Below are 7,695 nucleotides of genomic sequence, written 5' to 3'. Positions count from 1 at the left end.
TCTGAGCCTATGTTTGTCTTTAGAGCTGAGATGTGCTTCCTGGAGGCAGAATACTGTTGGGTCTTGTTTTTTAATCCATCCAGCCATTCTGTGTCTTTTGAGTGGAGAATCCAATCAGTTTACATTTAGAGTCATTATTGATACATGAGGGCTTAACAATGCCATTTAATCTCTTATTTTCCAGTTTTTCTACATTTCCATTGTTTCTTTTCCCTTGTATTTCTGACTGCCATTTCAATTTGGTGGCTTTCTGTGATAGTTTCTCAGTTTTATCTTTATTTATGATTTGTGACTCTGCTCAGATTTTTTGTTTAATGGTTACCATGATGTTTGTATAGAAGATCTCGTAGATGAGACAGTCCATTTTCTGATATCCTCCTCTCCCCATTAACCTGAGCAGATTCCATCCCTTTCCTCTTCTCCTTCTAATTTTTGTTTTCACAGATTACTCTTTTGTGTGTTGTGAGCTTGTGACTAAGTTGAAGAGTTTATAGTTATTTTTAATGCTTTCTTTCCCTTTATACTCTGTGTTATAACTAAATGTTTGCTAACCTATTCTGATATAGAGTGGCAATTTTCAGATTTTGTCTGACTATTATCTCCTCGCTCGAAGCTTTGTAAACTTTTGCCTTTTTATTTCAAACAGGAGTGCTCCCTTCAACATTTCTTGTAAGGCAGGTCTGGTGGAAATGAACTCCCTCAGCTTTCGTTTGTCTGGGAAAGCTTTTATTTCTCCATGATATCTGAAATATAATTTCATCAGATAGAGTATTCTTGGTGATAGTTTTTGTGTTTCAGTATTTTGAATATATTGTTCCATTCTCTCCTAGCCTGTAAGTTTTCTGAGGAGAAATCTGCTGAAAGTATGATGGAGGTTCATTTGCAGGTTATTTTCTTTGCTCTTGCTGCCTTTAATATTTTTTCTTTGTCATTGACTTTTGACAGTTTTAATCTTATATGCCTTGGAGAACGTCTTTTGGCATTGATGTAATTAGGAGTTCTCTTGACTTCATGTACTTGTAAGTCCAGTGTTTTCCCAGGCTTGAGAATTTCTCAGCTATTGTTGCTTTGAACAAGTTCTCCATTCCTTTTTCCTTCTCATCTCCCTCTGGGATACCTACAATACTTATGTTACTTTTCCTAATTAAGTTGGATATTTCTCAAAGAATTTCTTCATTTTTTAAAAATCTTAGTTCTGTCTCCTCCTCCACCTCAAGCATTTCTATATTTCAATCTTTGAGCTCACTAATTGTCTCCTCCATAAGGTCTGCTTTCTACATTATTTTTTCTACTTTATTATGCTTTCTACATTATCTTTTACTTCATTAATTGTTATTCATTTCCAGAATTTCTGTTTGCTTTTTTTTTAAGCTTCAATCTCTTTGATGAAGTGTTCCTTCTGTTCGTTAATTTTATTCCTGAGCTCTTGAACTGTCTTTCTGAGTTTTCTTGTAACTCGTTGAGTTCCTCTATGACTACTATTTTGATTTCTCTATCAGTTAGATTGTAAACTTCAGTGACTTCAAATGTGCTTTCTGGAGAGTTATAATTTTCCTTCTGTTCTGCAGTGTTACTGTAGTTCTTCATGGTGTTTGAGCAATTGATCCTCTGCCAGCACATTTGTGGTAGTAATCACCTTTTCTTATTTGGGTACAGCTGTTGTTGCTTTGGTTCTAATCACCTGGCTCTTGTGTTCCTCCACTGGCTCTTTGCAGGCTCAGATGCTACTTTCCCAAGAACCACCTACACTGCTGTTCCTGGGTTATCTTGGGTTGCTCATTGCACCACTGCCAGGGTTGCTTCATTCAGGTGCCACAGTCACTTGCAGGGGCTGAGGGACCCAGAGACTTGTACACAGCTCCCGCTGGAGCTGGTGTTAGGGTTCCTGCCACTGGAAGCCGAGTCACCAGTTCTGCTGTGGTTCTTGTTGCTTCTGGTTGGAGGTTCTACTTGCCACAGATATGATTATTTTAATAATAATTCCTTGGACTTTTCTTTCAAACATGACAACTAACTTCACTGATAACCATATCATTTTTATGACACAAAGGTTCCATACTCTGTATCCATCTAGGTGTTTACTTTTGCCTTTTCAGCAAATAAACATTGCTTCCATTCACTAACTCAATTTATTATCCCATTCAAGGTAGCCTTGTGTGACTTCCACTTCCAGATAGGATGTATTAGGTTGTAACAGGCCAATATTCCCACTGAAATTATTTGAAAAAGGCAGATGAACTTTTAGCAATCATACTTTTGAAGACATTACAGAGCTGTGGAAGTGACAAGAGTGATGTAGATGAGACTTACAGAGGACAGAACCTTCTGAACTGAACTGATGAGTGCCAGTATTCTTTTTCCCAGGGAGCATTTGCAGAGCCTGAACGTGAGCTGACGATTGGTCTTGGCCCAGAGAGAAGGCCTTTGCCAGAAGGAAAAGAAACCATCATAACAGTCATGTAAGGCTGAAGTGACAAACGGAAACCTAAGGGACTTCAAATACATGGCCAGATGTTTCCAGTGGAAATTTCCATTATCAGTGGACCACGTGGGAAACCAGAGAGTTAGACCAATAGCTTCAAAAATATAAAATAAAACACCTTGCACTTTTATTGTGCTTGAGAAATGCATACCCACTAGGGAGAGTCCTATCTCTACCACGTAGCTCTCTTTATTAAGGCATTTGCCAAATTTTGAGCTGCATAGAGCAGGGGACTAAGTAGCTAAGCTGAAGGGCAGAACATAATCTTCCAGAGTCTTTCACGACCGATAAAAGACTTTCCAGACTTTCAGTCAAAATCCCAGGAGGACCAAGCACTAGAAATAGGAGAGAACAAGAGGTAGACTGAATATAAGTCTGCAGTCCAGCCTGACCAACTTAGTCCCAATCAAGGAAAGGGAGAATGCTCCCTGGGGGAAGATAACATCCTCTAGGATCCGCTATGGTTCTTTTATACATCACATCTGGTATATGATTAAAAATTAAAAGACATTAAAAGAAGGAACATTATATGACTGACAATTGAGGGGAGAAAATGATACTAGAAGCAGAGGGACAAATGACCTAGATAGTGGATTTAGCAGCCCAAGACATTAAGATAGCTGTGATTAATACATTCAACAAAAATGGAGGGAAAGGTGGGAAAAAGTGATGAAAGTAAATAGAATTTCAACATAAAATTGGAATCTATGTGAAAGAATTAAGCAGACATTATAGAAATTAAGAATACAACTTCTATCACTAGAACCTCTCCAAATGTGCACACGTAATGAGTGTAAGACTCATACATATGCCTTTGGAACATTCTTCTCATGATTAGGCACACAAGTCTTAAAGGTATTCTCAACAGGCAAGGGTATGGACTAGTTTTGTGAGGTTTTCTGTTTTTTAATCACAGCAATAGTGAGCAGGATTTAAAGCTTTCCTTACTTTAGAAGTAAGTGGATGTGTGATGGAATGGAGATAAACAGAAAATTGCTTCCCTGTGACATGCAGGAAAAAAGAGGGTGGAACTCGTGAAACAATAAAAAGTGTTGTTAGAAATCAAATGTGAATAAAAAAATTATAGGTTTCTTAATGCAAATTTAATCTGAACATCCAAGGTTTTTATAGAAAAAAACAGCACTGAAGGTTCAGAATCTTATCCACTAATTAAGGATAGCACTTGATTTTGGAAGTTCCATGCTTTAAGAGTAGGATTTCATGCTACAGGACCTTGGATTGGAATCCAGGCCCCAGAAATATGACTGACTCTGAAGAGTCAGTTACACTTTCAGTGCCATGGATTACTGATCTATAAATAACAGTTGATGTCATTTAAAAAGAAACAAAATCTTTAAAAAAGAAGGATTGGCATTATTCTTTAAATATTTGGTAAAATTCACCAGTGAAACCATCTGATCCTCAGCTTTTGTTTCTTAGAAGGTATCTGACTACCGATGCAATCTCCTTACTTGTTATTCGTTTCTTCAAATTTTCTATTTCTTCATGATTCAGTCTTGGTAGGTTGTATATTTCTAGATATGTATCCATTTCTTCTAGGCTATCCAACCTGTTGGCATGTAATTGTTCATATTAGTCTCTTGTGATCCTAGGTGTTTTTGTGATGTCAATTGCAATGTCTCCTCTTTCATTTCTGATTTTATTTATTTGAGTCTTCTTTTTTGTTTTCTTAGTCTAGCTGTAGTTTTGTCAATTTTTTTTATCTTTTCAAAAAACCAGTCTTAGTTTGGTTGATCTTTTCTGTCATTTTTCTGGTCTCTATTTCATTTATTTCTGCTCTTATCTTTGTTATTTCTGTCCTACTACTAACTTTGAGCTTTATTTGTCCTTTTTCTAGTTCCTTGAAGTGTAAAATAAGGTTGTTTATTTGAGATCTTTTTTTCCTTAATGTAGGCATTTATTGCTATTAATTTCCTCCTTAGAACTGCCTTCTCAGCATCCCATAGGTTTTGATATGCTGTGTTTCCATTTCATTTGTTTTAAGATACAAGCATACCTCATTTTATTGTGCTTTGATTTACTGCACTTCACAAATAATGTTTTTTACAAGACCCTCCACCAGCAAAAACATTACAACTCACTGAAGGCTCAGATAATGGTTGGCATTTTTTAGCAATAAAGTATTTTTTAATTAAGTTATGCACACTTTTTAGACATAATGCTATTGCACACAATAAACTACAGTATAGTGCAAACATAGCTTCTATATGCACTGGGAAGAAAATCATGTGACTTGCTTTATTGAGATATTTGTGCAATTGCAGTGGACTTGGACAAAACCCACAATATCTCTGAGATATGCCTGAATTTTTTTACTTCCCTTTAATTTTTTTTTGGCTTCAGAAGTGAGTTGTTTAATTTCCGCATATCTGTGAATTTTCCAGCTTTCCTGCTATTATTGATTTCTAGTTTTATACCATTGCAATTAAAAAAGATGTTTGGTATTCTTACAATCTTCCTAAATTTGCTAAGATTTCTTTTTTAAATTATCATATGTTCTATTCTGGAGAATGTTCCTTGTGTGCTTGAGAAAATATGCATTCTGCCACTGTTGGATGGAATGTTCTGTATATATCTATTGGGTCTTTTTGGTCTAAATTACGGCTCAAATCCAATGTTCCTCTGTTGATTTTCTGTATGGATGATTTATCCGTTGTTGAAGTCAAAGTATTGAAGTCCTGTGCTGTTACTGTATTGTTGTTTATTTCTCCCTTCAGATCTGTTAGTATTTGCTTAATATATTTATTTGCTCCTTTTTTGGGTCCAATATATTTACTATTGTTGTGTCTTCTTAAAGAATTGACCCTTTAATCATTATATAATGAAGTTCTTTGTCTCTTGTTACCATTTTTGCCTTAAAGTTTATTTTGCCTAACATAAGTGTAGCCACCCCTTCTCTCCCAAACATTTAAAGAACTAATGCCAATCTTTCTCAAGCTCTTCAAAACACTTGAAGATGGAGGACATTCCAGAACTCATTTTACAAGACTAGCATAACCCCGAAACCAAACCCAGATAAACACTAAAAAAAAAAAAAAAAAAAAAAAGCCTACAAATCAATGCCCCTCATGAATATACATGCAAAATTGCTCAACAAAATATTAGCAAACCAAATTCAACAGCATATTAAAAGATTCATATGCCATGAGTAAGTGAGATTTATACCAGGGATGCAGGATGGTCCAACATACACAAATCAATAAATGTGACACATGGGCTGGCCCGATGGCACAGCAGTTAAGTGCATACCTTCTGCTTCAGCGGCCAGGGTTCCCCGGTTTGGATCTCAGGTGCGGACATGGCACCACTTGGCTATGTACAAAATTCTACATAAGCACTACCTAGTGTTATTACCAGCTAATGGCTACCATTGTCACTGGCGGCATTGCATCACATCCTTCATCCAGTGATCCTGTGTACAGCCTACAATGAAATTAATGCTACATAATATGGCTGCCACATTGGTCAGGTCACTGTAGGACCTAATGTCGAAATGGCTTTATCAGGATTGTTGTTAGCAAGTTTTTTTTTTTTGAGCTTAGAGCTCATTTATCCAGTTTCCCCACCTACTTCTGTGAAAGGCTTGGATACAGTCAACCTGCAGACTTTGTAATAGACAATGATCAAAATGCAAGAATAAGTGATAGCCCTCAGGCAATTACCAGAAAATGCTAAAATATTAATATTTCTTACAGTGTTTCAGTGGCTTACACTCTTATTTGGCTGTGCCTTTATGATATGTACTTAAATGTCTTTTTCCAAGTAGAAAAGGGATAATGTTTCTAAATGCTAGTGTAAATGAGAAAGCTCTGTTTTTGAAAATGATAAATATAATGCAGATGCTTAAGGAACAGGGAATGAGCATCTCTGGATGTTGGAATGAATTCAAGGTTTTAATAACTTACTTTCATAGGAGAATGAAGCGAGAAATTCCCTTGAGAGCTGTCAGGGGAAATTAGGGTGACACACTCAGGACACAAACATCTTAAGGACTCTCGTATTCAAAGTTCTTGCATTAACACATCTTCCTTAACCAGTTATCTAGACTCATAGTCCTTCCAAAGCACCTTCTTCATTGCTCCTTTCATATCCTTGTTCTGCAGCATATACATAATGGGGTTGACCATGGGATGGTGTAGAAGAGAGATATGAACTTGCCCTGATCCTGAGAGTAGTTGTTGCTGGGCTAGAGATAGGCATAGATGCCTGTCCCACAGAACAGGGTGACCACTGTGAAGTGGGAAACGCATGTCCCAAATCTTTTCTCTGCCCTGCTGCAGACTTTATTCTTGAGATGGCCCTGACAATCCCACCATAGGAGAGGATAATTAATGCAACAGGTATGAGAAGAATGATAACACTGGCAAAGAAGAGCTCAGACTCATTCATAGTGGTGTCAACACAGGCAAGTTTGAGCAATGCAGGGATTTCACAAAAAAAGTGATCTAGTTTATTCCTCCCACAAAGTGGTAAAAGGAAGATGAGGACTTTCTGCAATAAGGAGTTGGCAAAACCAATAAACCATGAAGCAGAAGCCATCAGGGCACAGAGACGGGGAGGCATAATCACTGTGTAATGAAGGGGCCTGCAAACAGCTACATAACGGTCAAATGCCATAACTCCTAAGAGAACGCATTCAGTGCATCCCAATCCTAGAGAGATGTACGGCTGAACTACACAACCACCAAAGGAGACACACTTGTCTGCTCCACTGAGATTGACCAGGAGCTGGGGAACAATGCTGGTAGTGTAACACAGGTCCAGAAAGCTGAGGTTGGAGAGGAAAAAGTACATAGGGGTGTGAAGATGTGGGTCCAGGTGGGACAATGCGATGATGGTTGTGTTTCCCAGCAAAGTGAAGATATAGAAGATCAAAAGAACCACAAAGAGGACTAGCTCCAGTTGAGGCCTATCAGAGAAAGCCAGCAGGACAAAGCCAGTGAAAGAACTTCCATTTTTCTTTTCCGTCCTTTGTTAGCACATGGTTCCTGTCAAGACCAAGGATTTAGGAATTTTTTTAATTCCTAATTCCAAAAAAAGGGATGAGGGATCTATCATGTCAAAAGACATGCCCAAGAGGTTTTATATGTAACTATTTGAATAAATGATGTGCTCATTGAAGTCGACATATCTTAGACCAATTTAGTTTTACATCATCACAAAAAGTAATATCATTGATATTTAATATACAA

General features: G+C 37.3%; 1 pseudogene; it reads right to left on the bottom strand.

Annotated features, from left to right (window-relative positions):
* Window positions 1-6,587: 6,587 nt before the first annotated feature.
* Window positions 6,588-7,297, bottom strand: LOC139046015 (putative olfactory receptor 2B8; annotated as a pseudogene).
* Window positions 7,298-7,695: the final 398 nt, after the last annotated feature.

This window comes from Equus asinus, chromosome 8, assembly GCF_041296235.1.
Source record: "Equus asinus isolate D_3611 breed Donkey chromosome 8, EquAss-T2T_v2, whole genome shotgun sequence".
Taxonomy (NCBI): Eukaryota; Metazoa; Chordata; class Mammalia; order Perissodactyla; family Equidae; genus Equus; species Equus asinus.
This window is presented reverse-complemented; position numbering and strand designations above follow the sequence as displayed.